Below are 17,012 nucleotides of genomic sequence, written 5' to 3'. Positions count from 1 at the left end.
ATCTCCAAACTCCATGGCCTAGGGCTCGGTTCCTCCCTCTGCAATTGGATCCTAAACTTACTAACCCACAGACCGCAGTCAGGACAGACAACAACACCTAAGAACATAAGAAATAGGAGCAGGAGTCGGCCATCTAGCCCTTCGAGCCTGCCCCGCCATTCAATAAGACCATGGCTGATCTGTTGTGGCTCAGTTCCACTTTCCCGCCCTCTCCCCATAACCCTTAATCCCCTCTCTTATCAAGAACCCATCAACCCGCTTCTTAAAAATATTTAGCGAGGCAGCCTCCACCACTTCAACGGGCAGAGAATTCCAGAGATTCACCACCCTTTGAGTGAAGAAGTTCCTCCTCAACTCCGTTCTAAACCGCCTCCCCTTTATCTTGAGGCTGTGCCCCCTAGTCCTACTGTCTTTTTTGAGCGGGAAGAGTCTCTCCACCTCTATCCTATCCATCCCATTCATCATCTTATACGTCTCAATGAGATCTCTCCTCATTCTTCTAAACTCTAACGAGTACAAGCCTAGTTTATTCAGCCTCTCCTCATAGCTCAATCCCCTCAACTCCGGTATCAGCCTAGTAAACCTCCTCTGCACTCCCTCCAGGGCCAAAATATCCTTGCGCAGGTGCGGCGCCCAAAACTGCACACAGTACTCCAGCTGCGGCCTCACCAATGCCCTATACAGCTGCAGCAAGACCTCCCTACTTTTATATTCAATCCCCCTCGCTATGAAGGCCAGCATCCCATTCGCCTTCCTGACCACCTGCTGCACCTGCAAGCTGGGTTTTTGCGACTCATGCACAAGGACCCCGAGGTCCCTCTGCACCGTCGCCTGCTGCAGTTTTTCGCCCCGTAAGTAATAGTCCTTCCTACCATTCTTCCTACCAAAGTGGACCACCTCACACTTGCCAACATTAAATTCCATTTGCCATTTCCTGGCCCATTCGCCCAGCCTATCTAGATCCTTCTGCAGACTCTCCACACCCTCCGCACAATTTGCCTTTCCCCCAATCTTGGTGTCATCAGCAAATTTCGACACCCTGCACTCGGTTCCCTCCTCCAGATCATCTATATAAATGGTAAATAGCTGAGGCCCCAGCACCGACCCCTGGGGCACCCCACTAGTCACCAACCGCCAATCCGAATAACACCCATTGACCCCCACTCTCTGCCTCCTATTTGACAACCAATCCTCTATCCACGCTAACACCCTACCCCCAACTCCATGTCCCCTGACCTTCTGCAATAACCTCTTGTGAGGTACCTTGTCAAACGCCTTCTGAAAATCCAGAAAGACCACATCCACCGGCTCTCCTCTATCCACTGCCCTAGACACATCCTCATAGAACTGCAGTAAATTTGTCAGACACGACTTCCCTTTAATGAAACCGTGTTGCGTCCGCCCTATCAAGCAATTCCCTTCAAGATGCCTCTCAATTTCCTCCTTAATGACGCCTCCTCCATGCTCATCCTCAACACCAGTGCCCCACCAGTGCTGTATCCTCGGCCCCCCACTACTTACACACCTATAATTGTACGGCTAAATTCCCCTCCAATTTGATTTTCAAGTTTGCTGACAACACCACTGTAGTGGATCGGATCTCAAACAATGATGAGACAGAATACAGGAATGAGATAGAGAATCTGGTGAACGGGTGCAGCAACAATAATCTCTCCCTTAATGTCAACAAAATGAAGGAGATTGTCTCGACTTAAGGAAACGTAGAGGAGAACATGCCCCTGTCTACATCAATGGATAGTAGTCATGATGTGGGTATGCAAAACCTCACTTACTGTACTGTCTGGAGACAATACACATCTCTTTAAACTGTGATCAGTGCTCCTTCCACTCACATTATCAGCCACTTCAGGTCTTGAACAGCAGGTTAGGTGTAAAGATTCGCATTCTAATCAGTAATCTCTAAACTGTCTGTGCTTTATATGCTCTGTCTGAGGCCAGAACTCTCCATTCACCTGACGAAGAGGGTGTCCCTCGAAAGCTTGTGAGTATATTATCAAATAAATAGGTTGGACTAAAACCTGGTGTTGTCAGACTTTTTACTACATCAATGGAGACAAGTTGAAAGGTTCGAGAGCTTCAAGCTTTTAGTTGTCCAGACTACCAACAACCTGCCCTGGTCCCTCCATGCCAACACTATAGTTAAGAAAGCCCGCCAACTTTCTCACAACACTAAGGAAATTTGACACGTCAGCTACAACTCTCACTAACTTTTACAGATGCACCACAGAAAGCATCCTTTCTGGTTGTATCACAGCTTGGTATGGCTCCTGCTCTGGCCAAGATCGCAAGAAACAACAAAGGGTCGTGAATGTAGTCCAGTCCATCACGCAAACCAGCCTCCCATCCACTGACTCTGTCTACACTTCCCACTGCCTTGGAAAAGCAGCCAGCATAATCATGGACCTCACACACCCCAGACATTCTCTCTTCCACCTTCTTTCATCAGGGAAAAAGATACAAAAGTCTGAAGTCACGTACCAACCAACTCAAGAACAGCTTCTTCCCTGCTGCCATTAGACTTGAATGGACCTAACTTGATGTTTTGCTACACCCTAGCTATGACTATAACTCTATATTCTGTACTGTCTCCCTTCCCTGGTATGCTTTGAATGTATAGTATGCAAGAAACAATACTTTTCACTGTATACTAATATGTGACAATAATAAATCAAATCAAAACTCTGGCCCCTGTTTGGATACCCTGAGGTGGAATTAAGTATGGCCAGTGCACCTAACCAACACGTCTTTTGGACTGTGGGAGGAAACCCAAATAGGCATGGGGAGAATGTACAGATCCCTCACAGACAGCAAACTAACCTGGGATTTGAACCTGGATCCCTGGTGCTGTGAGGCAGCAATGCTAACCACTCTGCCACCCTTATGGAGCACCATGGGCTGGAGTCTCAGTGCTACCAGCCGAGATTTACTAGGCTGATACCGGAGTTGAGGGGGTTGAGCTATGAGGAGAGGCTGAATAAACTAGGCTTGTACTCGTTAGAGTTTAGAAGAATGAGGGGAGATCTCATTGAGACGTATAAGATGATGAATGGGATGCATAGGATAGAGGTGGAGAGACTCTTCCCGCTCAAAAAAGACAGTAGGACTAGGGGGCACAGCCTCAAGATAAAGGGGAGGCGGTTTAGAACGGAGTTGAGGAGGAACTTCTTCACTCAAAGGGTGGTGAATCTCTGGAATTCTCTGCCCGTTGAAGTGGTGGAGGCTGCCTCGCTAAATATTTTTAAGAAGCGGGTTGATGGGTTCTTGATAAGAGAGGGGATTAAGGGTTATGGGGAGAGGGCGGGAAAGTGGAACTGAGCCACGACAGATCAGCCATGATCTTATTGAATGGCGGGGCAGGCTCGAAGGGCTAGATGGCCTACTCCTGCTCCTATTTCTTATGTTCTTATGTTCTTATTATTGTCACATGTATTGGGATACAGTAAAAAGTATTGTTTCTTGTGCTGGTAGGCTTTTCTTAACCGGATAAAGATGGACTTCAATCCGGATAAATGTGTATTGGTCCATTTTGGCAGGTCAAATGGGATGAAAGAGTATCATATCAAGGGTAAGACTCTTAGCAGTGTAGAGGATCAGAAGGACCTTTGGGTCCGGCTCCATAGGACTCTTAAATTGGTCTCGCAGGTAGAGGATGTGGTTAAGAAGGCGTATGGTGTACTGGCCTTCATCAATCGAGGGATTGAGTTTAAGAGTCAGGAGATAATGCTGCAGCTTTATAAGACCCTAGTCAGACCCCACTTGGAGTACTGTGCTCAGTTCTGGTTGCCTCATTACAGGAGGGATGTGGAAGCTATTGAAATGGTGCAGAGGAGATTTACAAGGATGTTGCCTGGATTGGGTGGCATGCCTTATGAGGATAGGTTGAGGGAGCTCGGTCTTTTCTCCTTGGAGAGATGAAGGATGAGAGGTGACCTGATAAAGGTTTATAAGATGCTGAGAGATATAGTTCGGGTGGATTCTCAGAGGTTTTTTCCCAGGGCTGAAATGGTTGCTACGAGAGGACACAGGTTTAAGGTGCTGGGGAGTAGGTACAGGGGAAATGTGAGGGGTAAGTTTTTCACTCAGAGGGTGGTGGGTGAGTGGAATCGGCTGCTGTCGGTGGTGGTGAAGGCAAATTCGATAGGGTCGTTTAAGAGACTTCTGGATGAATACATGGAACTTAATAGGATTGAGGGTTATAGGTAAGCCTAGTAGGTATGGATATCATCAGTGCAACTTGTGGGCCGAAGGGCCTGTTTATGCTGTAGTTTTCCTATGTTCTATTCAATCAAAATGTGAAGATAAAGAAGTGATTCCAGTGAGGCAACTAAGGTTGGATCCAGAGTAGGTATTAATAGCAGAATAATGATTGGCTCCGTTCAAAAGCAACATCTTCCTCCCAGTGTCAGATTTGTCACAGTGCTCAAGGAGACTATTCAGCCTATCACAGAGCATAGAATCCCTCAGTGCAAAATGAGGCCATTCGGCCCATGAAGTCTGCACCAACAGAGCACCTCACCCCCCCAACCCCACACCACCACCACCACCACCACCCTATTCCCATGGAAGTTTAAAGTTTATTAGTGTCACAAGTCGGCTTACATCAACACTGCAATGAAGTTGAACCCTTAAGAGTATTGACAGGCAAAGGGATCTGGGTGTTCAGGTACACAGGTCACTGAAAGTGGCAATGCAGGTGGAAAAGGTAGTGAAGAAGGCACATGCTCGCCTTCATCAGCCGGGGTATTGTGTTTAAAAATTAGCAAGTCATGTTGCAGCTTTAAAGAACCTTAGTTAGGCCGCACTTGGAATATAGTGTTCAATTCAGAAGGTAGCAAAGGCTTTGGAGAGGGTACAGAAAAGATTTATCAGGATGTTGCCTGGTATGGAGTGTATTGGCTATGAGGAGAGGTTGGAGAAACATGATTTGTTCTCATTGGAGCAACAGAGGTTCAAGGGAGACCTGATAGAAGTCTACAAGATTATGAGAGGCATGGACAGAGTGGATAGTCAGAAGCTTTTTCCCAGGGTGGAAGAGTCAATTACTAAGGGGCATAGGTTTAAAGGAGAGATACAAGGCAAGTTTTTTACATAGAGAGTAGTGGGTGCCTGGAACTTGTTGCTGGGGGAGGTAGTGGAAGAGGATACAGTAGTAACTTTTTAGGGGCATTTTGACAAGTACATGAATAGGATGGGAATAGAGGGATATGGTCCCCGGAAGGGTAGGCGGTTTTAGTTAAGTTGGGTAGCATGGTCGGTGCAGACTTGGAAGGCCGAAGGGCCTGTTCCTGTGCTGTAATTTTGTTTGTCCTCGTCTTTGTTCTTTGGTAGCCACACTCTTGGCACCTGTTCAGGTACACTGAGGGAACATAAGAACTAGGAGCAGGAGTAGGCCACCTGGTCCCTTGAGCCTGTTCTGCCATTCAATAAGATCAAGGCTGATCTTTTTGTGAGCTCAGCTCCACTTACCCACCTGCTCCCTTAATTCTGTTACTGTTCAAAAATTTTATCTATCCTTGCCTTAAAAACATTCAATGAGGTACTTCAGTGGGCAGAGAATTCCGTAGATTCACAGCCATTTGGATGAAGAAGTTCCTCCTCAACTCGGTCCTAAATCTGCTCCTCCTTATTTTGAAGCCATATCCCGTAGTTCTAGTTTCTCGGAGAATTTAGCATGACCAGTGTATCTAATCAGCATGTCTTTGGGAGGAAACTGGAGCACCTGGAGGAAACCCATGCAGGCACAAGGAAAACATACAAACTGCACACAGACAGTGACCTAAGCCAGGAATTGAATCCAGGTCCTTAGCATTGTAGGGCAGCAGTGCTAACTACTGCGCCACCATGTCTCAACAATTCTCCCACCTTCTCCCCCCCACCCCACCAACAATGCAAATTCTATTTTTTATCAGATGAGAAAGCAATTCGCTTCTGAATACTGAACCTATGTCCATTGCATTTTCAGGTGCTGAATGTCAAATCCTAACCACCCAATGGGTTAAAACAGATTTGACTCGTGTCAATTTTGCTTCTTTTGTCTATTACTTTAAATCTGTGCCATCTCATTCTCAATCCTTGCCTGACGGGCAACGGTTTCTCACTATCTATCCAGACTCCTAACAATTATGGATACCTCAACCAAATCTCCTCTTAGCCTTCTCTTCAAGGAAAGCAGTCTCAACCTCCCCAATCCATCTGTGTAACTCAATTTCCTTATCCATGAACCGTATTACAATATACAAACCTTCCTCAGTCTCCAATTGTCAGGCATCCAGCTCACAAAATTCTCAACCCCTGATTTTGCTTTTGTTCGGAAGTCAAGACCATATCTTGTTTCCTGCATTGTAAGGGTGTAGCCTGTGTCCACATCTTCCACTGGTCGTATGATTCCTATTCTGAGAGCACTAATAGGATCGTAGAAAAAACTTACACTTGTTTTTGTCATTTTCCACAATGGCCTCTACTTAATTTCCAGCCGTCACCTTTAGACGATAGTTCTCTCCTACCATTTTATAATCAGATAGCCAGCCGGTCTTTACTTGGAATTGATCAATTCAAAGGGTGAAATATTACAGACATATACCGCCTGACTCCACTTTACTGTGTTAGTAAATGTCCCTTTAAATGTGGATGGCACAACGGTTACCACTGCTGCCCTACAGCGCCAGGGACCTGTGTTTGATTCCTGCTTGGGTCACTGTCTGTGTGGAGTTTGCACATTCTCCCCATGTCTGCGTGGGTTTCTTCTGGGTGCTCCAGTTTCCTCCCACATTCCAAAGATGTGCAGGTCAGGTTGACCGGCTGTACTAAATTGACCTTGGTGTCGGGGAGGGATTAGTAGGGTTAATACATGGGCCAAGGGGATAGAGGGATTCCTCCTATAGTCCAAAAGATGTGCTGGTTAGGTACATTGGCTATGCTGAATTCTCCCTCAGTGTATCTGAACTGGCAAGTGTGGCAAGTACGGGATTTTCACAGTAACTTCATTGCAGTGTTAATGTAAACATGTGGCACTAATCAAAAAGCTTAAAACTTAAATGCAGGTTTAGGTTTTTGTTGAGAACAAATTTCAAAACAGTTGTTTAAATATAAATGCATCTGATTCTACAAATTAAAGTACTGCTGTGACTTTTTTTTTCAGTTGTTTGTATTGATAATATGATCATAGAATTGTATAGTGCAGAAGAGGCCCCTCGGCCCATTGAGTCTGCATTGATATGTGTGAAACGCCTGACCACCCATTTACCAGCACTGTGCCTTGAGTGATTTGATTTATTATTGTCACATGTATTAGTACAAAGTAAAAAGTATTGTTTCTTGGACACTATACAGACAAAGCATTCCATTCATAGAGAAGGAAAGGAGAGGGTGCAGAATGTAATGTTAGAATGATAGAGTGTAGAGAAAGATTAACTTAACGCCAGATAGGTCCATTCAAAAGTCTGATAGCAGTGGGGAAAAATCGGTTTTTGAGTCAGTTTGTACATATCCTCAGACTTTTGTATCTTTTTCCCGATGGAAGAAAGTGGAAGACAATATGTCTGGGGTATGTGGAGTCCTTAATTATGCTGTCTGCTTTTCCAAGGCAGTGGGAAGTGTAGACAGAGTCAACGGATGGGAGGCTGGTTTGCTGATGGACTGGGCTTCGTTCACATCCCTTTGTATTTCCTTGCAATCTTGGACAGAGCAGGAGCCATACCAAGCCGTGATACAATCAGAAAGAATGCTTTCTATGGTGCATCTGTAAAAGTTGGTTAGAGTCGTAGTGGACATGCCAAATTTCCTTAGTGTTCTGAGAAAGTAGAGACATTGGTGGGCTTTCTTAATTATAGCGTTGACACGGGGGGATGAGGACAGATCATTGGTGATGTGGGCTCATAAAAACCTGAAGCTCTCAACCATTTCTACTTCATCCCCACTGATATAAACAGGTCCTCCACTATGCTTCCTGAAGTCGATGAGTATCTCTTTCATCCCTACAGTGCAGACGGAGCCATTCAGCCCATTGAGCCTGCAGCAACAACAATCTCACCCAGGCCCTATCCCTGTAACCTCATGTATTTACTCTGCTAATCCCCTGACACTAAGAGGCAAGTTAGCATGGCATATCAACCTAACTCGCACATCTTCAGACTTGGGAGGAAATTGGAGCACTCCGAGGAAACCCATGCAAACATGGGGAAATGTGCAAACTTCACAACAGACACCCAAGGCTGGAACTGAACACGGGTCCCTGGTGCTGTGAGGCACCAGTGTCAACCACTCTGCCACCCTTGCTCATCCAGGAACTTTTTAAAGGGTGTGAGGCCCTTGTGACTGACCCTTCAATTGACGGGAACGGTTGCTCCTTATCTACTCTGTCCATCTCCCTCATAATCTTCTACACCTTGATGAGGTTGCCTCCCGCTCTTCTCTGCTCCAGTGAAAACAACTGAAGCCTATCCAACCCAAACCTATGATAATTGTCACTTATTTCTAATCTAATATTTTATAATATTTCTTTTTATTTTTATTTTCTATTTTCTAAAATTTGTTTTTATTTTTATTTTTTAAATTTTTATTTTCTAAAATGTGGAATCATTCAAATATAGTTCTAATCACAATCCTGTTATCTAAAAAGAGACAGTTGATAAAGATTGTGTGCTAAATGTAAAACAATATGGTGACAAAGATGACATTTCGTTTGGTCATTCAGAACCTGAGAATTGCTGAATAAAGAAGCTTTTTGTCTTGCACTCAACAGGACAGATCACAAGCTAACCAACAGTAAAGGGAACAATAATTTAAACTTCATGACAAGATACTGAAAAGTGCCCAGTCTTCGACCACAGATTATCCTGGAAGGGTAGGTATCTCAAAAACCTAAGTAACACGTGAAGTTAGTCGTTTTATTGTTCTATAGAGGAGGCAGTGTCATGGTGGTATTGTCACTGGACTAGTAATCCAGAGACCTCAGGTAGTGCTCTGAGGACCTGGGTTTGAATCCCACCATGGCAGATTGTGAACTTTGAATTCAATAGAAATCTGAAATTAAAAGTCTAACTGTTGTAAAACTCCATCTGGTTCACTGATGCCTTTTAGGGAAAGAAGTTTGTCACCGTTACCTGGCCTATATGTGACTCCACACCCACAGTGCCTGGTTCTGACTTGCCCTCTGAAATGGCCTTGCAAGCCACTCAGTTCAAGGGCAATTTAGGATGAGCAAGAAATGCTGGCCCAGCCAGCGATGCCCGTGTCAATGAATAAAAAAAATCTATGAAACAGTAACACGAGTGATATTCTCCACAAGCAGCATGCTGCAGTCAACCAGAGAGATGCTCTGCCTATCTCACAAATGTGTAATGTGGTTTACGAATTTCATTGCTGATCTAATGCCAGGTATATATGCTGATGTCCCAACAATCAAACAGCAAGTCTCTTTGGCTGTTAGCAATAGAAAAGCACAGACTATACCCAACCAAATCGAAACAGGGGGTGGGATTTTCGGGCCACACTCGCCCCAAAACCGGAAAATCCCACCCTAGGTCAACAGACCTTTCCATGGTCCGCCCCTCACCCACTATGATTCCTGTGCAGGCAGAACAGGGAAATTTGCCCCATAGTGTCCAATAGTAGATGTGATTCCATGATTGGACAACATCTGCTAAACAATCCTGATTGTGCCAAGAAATCCAATTTATAATTGTCAGTCAGGCTCGCAGTGTGGCTCTCTTATGCATGCCAGAAACCACATATATTCACTCACAGAGCCCTGTTCTTTACAGACAGGAGCATGTCTACATATTACACCTTTTCCAGCAAAAGCTTGGGGGAACTGCCATTCTCTAATTCATTCCCCATGACAAAGCATTGACCAATCAGAGTCAACCCGCCCGGCTTGCATTTGAACAAAAGCAGTTAACTGCTCCCTACTGCATTCTCCATTGTAAAGCCTCTACTAATGTTGACTTGCCATTCGATCAGCGTATTCTTTTCTCATGCAGTATAAATTATTGTTCCCTTGACTGTTCACTTGCTATCTGTCCTGAAGAGTGCAAATCGAACTGTTTAGACAGCATGGGGAGAATTTTCCCATCCTGCCTGCCCTGGGACTTGTAGTAGGTGGGGAAAACCATACAAAGGTGGTTGACTTCAGGAGGGAATTTCTGGCCTTGAGACAAACGTGGCAGGAAAGTACTGCTCCATGTCTCTTTTTTCAGCAATACTAAATGTGACATTGACTGTGACGTGTCTGGTCTAGAAACAATAACTGATCAAGATAACATACAGTTGATCAATAGTTGGGCTGTAAACGGCATCCTTCTTTGATAAAGCTGGAATTTAAATTGATTGTATGATATATTTTCAAATGCAAGAGCCAGATTTCAGTAACGGTGTTAGGCTACAGACAACTTCCCATGCTGATTTCACAGAGCTAACTAGTGAGAGACAAACTGACTGCTAGGCTTTGGAAATTCCACAGAATCTATATTTTGCTACTGCATTCTGTTTCTCATTGGTTGCTGGGAGTTTTGAAAGTAAGGGTGAGATTAACATAGAGGTTGAGAGCCATTGTAGGTCACTGAATGTGGGAGAAATGAGTGAACAGGACTTGGTGCAGGTGAGGACAAAGGCAGCAGAGCTTTGGATAAGCTGAGGTTAACAGTGGAAGGAAAGTGGGAACTAGTGAGGATAGCAATGGAATAGCTGAGTCTAGAGCTAACAAAGGAATGGATGAGAGTGTTAGCAACAGATCAACTGAGACAGGGAAAAGTTTCAGAGGTGGAAACAGACATATAAAGGCAAAATACTGCAGCTGCTAGAATCGGAAACAAAAACAGAAAATGCTGGAAAATCTCAGCAGGCCTGACAGCATGTGTTGGTCAGAGACTAGAGCCAACTTTTCCAGTCAGGATGACACTTTGTCAGAGTGAGAATAGGGAATCTTGGTGATGGCACAGAGATGTGGTCAGCTCATCTTGGGGACAAATGTAACATCAAGGTCATAGAATCCCTACGATGCAGAAGGAGGCCATTCGGCCCATTGAACCTGCATCAACAACAATCCTACCATGCTCCATCCCCATAACCCCACATATTTATCCTGCTAGTCCCCCTGACGTTAAGGAGGAATTTAGCATGACCAATCTGGTTGCAGTGCAAAGAGATTTAGCGGTACAGGTTCAAAGCTCCTTGAAAGTGGAGTCAGAGGTGGACAGAGTGGTGAAGAAGACATTCGGAATGCTTGGTTTCATTGATCAAACATTGATACAGTAGTTGGGATGTCTTGTTGAAGTTGTGCAAGACGTTGGTAAGGCCACATTTGGAGTACTGTGTACAGTTCTGGTCACCCTATTATAGAAAAGATATTATTAAACTAGAAAGATTTATTAGGATGCTACCAGGACTTGATGGTTTGAGTTATAAGGAGAGGCTGGGATTTTTCCTTTGGAGTGCAGGAGGCTTAGGGATGATCTTTTAGAAGAATGAGGAGCATAGATCAGCTAGATAGTCAATCTCTTTTCCCAAAGGTAAAGGAGTCTAAAACTAGAGGGCATAGGTTTAAGGTAAGAGGGAGGAGATACAAAGTGTCCAGAGGGGCATTTTTTTCACACAGAGAATGGTGAGTGTCTGGAACAAGCTGGCAGAGGTAGTAGTAGAGGTGGGTACAATTTTGTCTTTTAAAAAGCATTTAGACACTTACATGGGTAAGATGGGTACAGAGGGATATGGGCCAAATGCAGGCAACTGGGACTAGCTTAGGGGTTTAAAAAAAATGGCGGCATGGACAAGCTGAGCCAAAGGGCCTGTTTCCATGCCGTAAATCTCCATGACAATCCACCTAACCTGCACAGTTTTGGACTGTGGGAGAAAACCGGAGTGCCCAGAGGTGGGGAGAATATGCAAACAACACAGTCATCCAAGGCTGGAATTGAACCCGGGTCCCTGGCATTGTGAGGCAGCAGTGCTAACTGCACAACCATGCAACCCCATCATGAACGTGCTGGTTTAACCTCAGACATTTGACAAGGAGAGGAATGGGATGGGTGACTAACAGAACTGAGATTGTGTTGGGTATACAGGACAGTATGATCATTTTGAGATAGTGCAGTGTATTGTGAAAATCTGGCGTAGAATTGTTAATCGCATCTAACAGTAGGCATTTTGTTTTGTTTGGTTTTTTTTGCAAATGTGGTTAAGTTGAGTACAGTCTATTCTAAACAACAAATGGAACAAGCTTTTGATTCAGTTAGCCAATCATTGGAACATTTGATATACATTCCTGACATGGCACTGAAATGTATACATGATGTTTCTTAATGTGTGATCAGCAGAAAGCCCCTTTGCCCCGTTGGCAGCATTCTGTTCATGGAAAATACCACATAGCCACAATTGGACAGCTAATTGTTGAAGAATCTTCAGTATGCTAACAGATATACTGACAATCAATTGGAGATAATTAGTCAGGTTCACAATGTAGCTCCTTTACTCTTACTGGAAGCGACATACGTTCATGTATTAGGTGGCCCTTTAAAGGTGGTGCCTCGATCTCAGTGGAGCCAGTTCCTAAAGTTTAAAGTTTATTTATTAGTATCACAAGTAGGCTTACATTAACACTGCAATGAAGCTACTGTGAAAATCCCCTAGTTGCCACACTCCGGTGTCTGTTTGGGTACACTGAGGAAGAATTAGCATGGCCAATGCACCTAACCAGCACGTCTTGCAGACTGTGGGAGGAAATCAGAGCACCCGGAGGAAACTCATACAGACACAGGAAGAACATGCAAACTCCACACAGACAGTGACCCAAGCTGGGATTCGAGCCCAGGTCCCTGGCGTTGTGAGGCAGCAGTTCTAACCATTGTACCACAGTGCTGCTCTGTCTGTAAGGGTCCCTGCCTCGCCAGACTGATGGTGTAAACCACACCCATTCTTTATTTTTTGCAGTTAAAGAGGCAAGATCTGGAGGGAAAACTGGAGCTTGATAGTTCTCAATGGTAAAAACTGGGCGGAATGGACAAGATGGGCAAAGGTCCTGTTTCCATGCTGTAAACTCTATGATCCTATGACAAGTCTCACGAGAACTGATACTTTGTCAAATTCTCATCAGATTTTGTCCTATGTATTATTTGCATGGGATTAAGTTCTGCAATCAGTTTGTATAGCAATGTAATTCTTTTTAAGTTTTATTACAGACATCATGGTAATGACACAGGATTAGCAATCCAGAGGCCCTGGACATGCTTTGGGGACATTGTTTTATATCTCACCGTGACACGTGTGGAATTTAAACTCAATGAATGAAGTTAATTTCAGTATGACCACAAAACTACCATCAGAGAAATCTGAAGACTTGGAAGAGGAGTTGATAACAGAGCCATATATGTTTCATAAAGAAACAAAGATTGTTTGGGTTCTTTGGAAATTAAATCTTTACCATCCTGGTTTCAAATGCCTCTAAATGGTCACTAGTCAGAGATAATCAGATAGAGGAACATGTTGGTACGCTCAATGTTCCTCTCCCTTTGTGCAGGTTACTGTTGGATTAAATCTTTTGACACAATAGTGGGTTAAAATTGTGAAGACCATTATTCAACTGTAGATTTGGTCAGTCAGTTGCTATGCCAGAAGAGAAGGAGCACAGGTTTGCAAATGATATGTGGTTTTAATAGAGAGGGAAAAAAAATCCCTTTGGTGGGAGGTTCAATAACCAGAGATAAAAGGTCAAAAATCATTGGGATAAAGGTCAAGAGGAGAGAGGAAGATAATGTTTTTCTCATTCAGAAAAGTGGCGTGATCCAGAATGCTCAATCTGAAAAGGTGATGGAAGCTGATTCCATAAAGAATGTTGAAAGGGAGGAACTGTTTCTTATCTCAACATTCCAAGGTCTTATCTCTGAGATGGGCGTAGACATTCCAATCCTGTGATTTTACATATAGTCTCAAGCAGCCTCGTAGACACATTCAAGATCTTAGCTTTTCGTTGCAAGTAAATTATTTTGGACCTTGACATAATTTTCCCACAGTTCCTGTCTTAACTATTTATGATATTATAGATTTGAGAGACAAGTGTTTTCAACATTTCTGTTTTCAAACCTTCACATTAAATATTAAAGTCTTTTTCAAAGTGGAAGTATGGACAAACAACTGACACATCCCATTTTTGTACAAAATATTATCTGACTCTTATCTCCAGAACTCGCTACAAAAAGGCAATAAAATGCAAAGACTACTCCAGGAATGTCCATTGAATCTTCTAGAAGGTGTAAAAACCCTGGACTCCTTAGGGAACAGGAGGCAGGAAAACTTCAAAAGGACTTCAAAGTAAATTCAGTTCCTTCTTTGTTTGAAACAATTACTTACTGAAAATGAACATAGAAGCATTCTTTGTGTTTTTCAATGTATCAATGAGACTGCAAGAAGCCATCTTGGGTTAGCAGGGCACAGAGCTCCTGGGAAGAACTCTGAGAGACAATATCAGAAAGAGCTCTTGGCCAAGGGAGGACAAAAAGGAAGGTGTCAAGAAATTGACTGCTGTTCTACCAAAAGAGTCCAGGCAGTTTGCAGGTACCATTGCCACAGAATTAGTGAACAATAGAAAACCCTCTCTCTCTCTCCCTTAAACCTACTGACCAGCTGGATCCACCGAAAAGGCAAACCTCTGAATATTCAACTACAGAAGCTATCACAGCTGACAGAATTCTTCAACAATAGCCTTTCATTTCAGACAACCTACAACTCACCTGCAATCTATAAACATGCAAATGACCAAACTGAAATGACCAAACTGACTCACCTGCAATCTATAAACATGCAAATGACCAAACTGAATTTAATCTATATAGGTATCTTTTATTATTATCTCATTTAATATTTTATTGTGTTTAGGTAGTAGCTTTATTACTTCTTCTGAGGCAATTTACAGTTGTGCTGCAGTAATAAATGAATCTATATCCTGTTGAAGGTTAAAGGTTTGCTACTGGTTAGTTTTAAATTCGATCAGTCATAAATTAAAAGGGAGACTGCCACAGGCACACATGCACTTTACTATGCTCAGATTTACCAGAACTGAATCAAATTTCTAGTGTAGTTAAATGTTAGTTTCTAATAATAAAGTTAGATTTTAAAAATTATATTATGGTTAATAACCTTAATAAATAATTATTGCAGTGTTCATTGACAATCAAGTCCTTCTCAACATCAACATGGACAAGTTTCGCACCTTTTAAAAATATTCTGCTTTTCTCTTCTTACTACCAAAGTGCATGACCTCACGCCAAACATCATCTGCCACCTTCCAGCCTATTCACTTAACCATTCATATTTCTTTATAGGACCCTTGTCAGACCCCACTTGGAGTACTGTGCGCAGTTCTGGTTGCCTCACTACAGGAAGGATGTGGAAGCTATTGAGAGGGTGCAGAGGAGATTTACAAGGATGTTGCCTGGATTGGGAGGCATGCCTTATGAAGATAGGTTGAGGGAGCTAGGTCTCTTCTCCCTGGAGAGACGAAGGTTGAGAGGTGACCTGATAGAGGTTTATAAAATGTTGAGAGGAATAGATAGGGTGGATTCTTGGAGGCTATTTCCCAGGACTGAAATGGTTGCTATGAGAGGACACAGGTTTAAGGTGCTGGGAAGCAAGTACAGAGGAGATGTTAGGGGTAAGTTTTTCACTCAGAGGGTGGAGAGTGAGTGGAATCGGCTGCCGTCGGTGGTGGTAGAGGTGAACTCGCTGGGGTCTTTTAAAAGACTTCTGGATGAGTATATGGGATCTAATGGCATTGGAAGTTACAGATAGTTCTATGGCTTGGTAGGTATAGATGTGATCGGCGCAACTTGTGGGCCGAAGGGCCTGTTTGTGCTGTAGTGTTCTATGTTCTTCTCAGCTTCTTTATGCCCTTCTCACGCTTACATTTCCAACTAGTTTTGTTTTCATCACCAAACTTAGATCCACAACACATTGGCACAGTGGTTAGCACTGCTGCCTCACAGCGCCAGGGACCTAGGTTTGATTTCCGGCTTGGCTCACTATCGGTGTGGAGACTACATGTTCTCCCCATGTCTATGAGGGTTTCCTTCCACAGTCTGAAAGACATGCTGGTTAGGTGCATTGGCCATGCTAAATTCTCCCTCAGTGTACTTGGGTGTGGCAACTTGGGAACTTTCACAGTAACTTCATTGCATTGTTAATGTAAGCTTACTTGTGACACTATTGAATAAACTTCAAACTGTTGTTTGGGATGAATCATTAATTTCATTCCACTCCATGGGTTCCCTGTCTGAGGGCAGGTCCTTGGCTTATTGTCCACTGATAATAAGGTTCCTTGGAAGGTGCTGGAGCAAATTGTGCGGGGGGTGTGGAGAGTCTACAGAAGGATCTAGATAGGCTGAGCGAATGGGCCAGGAAATTCCAGGAAATGGAATTTAATGTTGGTAAGTGCGAGGTGGTTCACTTTGGTAGGAATAATGGTAGGAAGGATTATTACTTACGTGGCGAAAAACTGCAGCAGGCGACGGTGCAGAGGGACCTTGGGGTCCTTGTGCATGAGTCGCAAAAACCCAGCTTGCAGGTGCAGCAGGTGGTCAGGAAGGCGAATGGGATGCTGGCCTTCATAGCGAGGGGGATTGAATATAAAAGTAGGGAGGTCTTGCTGCGGCTGCATAGGGCATTGGTGAGGCCGCAGCTGGAGTACTCTGTGCAGTTTTGGGCGCCGTACTTACACAAGGATATTTTGGCCTTGGAGGGAGTGCAGAGAAGGTTTACTAGGCTGATACCGGAGTTGAGGGGGTTGAGCTATGAGGAGAGGCTGAATAAACTAAGCTTGTACTCATTAGAGTTTAGAAGAATGAGGGGAGATCTCATTGAGACGTATAAGATGATGAATGGGATGGATAGGATAGAGGTGGAGAGACTCTTCCCGCTCAGAAAGGATAGTAGGACTAGGGGGCACAGCCTCAAGATGAAGGGGGGACAGTTTAGAACGGAGTTGAGGAGGAACTTCTTCACTCAAA

The 17,012-nt window shown here is 43.9% G+C and overlaps 1 protein-coding gene across 1 annotated transcript in view; it reads left to right on the top strand.

Moving 5' to 3' along the window:
- Positions 1-1,952: 1,952 nt before the first annotated feature.
- The window catches only part of LOC145337590 (interferon-induced protein 44-like), a 51,946-nt gene continuing 36,886 nt past the window's right edge, over positions 1,953-17,012 (top strand). Inside the window, exons 1-2 of the mRNA XM_080182382.1 lie at positions 1,953-2,002; positions 8,762-8,863. The gene's annotated coding sequence lies outside the window, so the exon portion shown is untranslated. The remainder of the gene's footprint in view (positions 2,003-8,761; positions 8,864-17,012) is intronic.

Source organism: Carcharhinus amblyrhynchos, unplaced genomic scaffold, assembly GCF_965287045.1.
Source record: "Carcharhinus amblyrhynchos unplaced genomic scaffold, sCarAmb.v2.hapA scaffold_53, whole genome shotgun sequence".
Classification (NCBI taxonomy): domain Eukaryota; kingdom Metazoa; phylum Chordata; class Chondrichthyes; order Carcharhiniformes; family Carcharhinidae; genus Carcharhinus; species Carcharhinus amblyrhynchos.
Note: the sequence above shows the minus strand (reverse complement) of the source record. Positions and strands in the feature narration are given on the sequence as shown.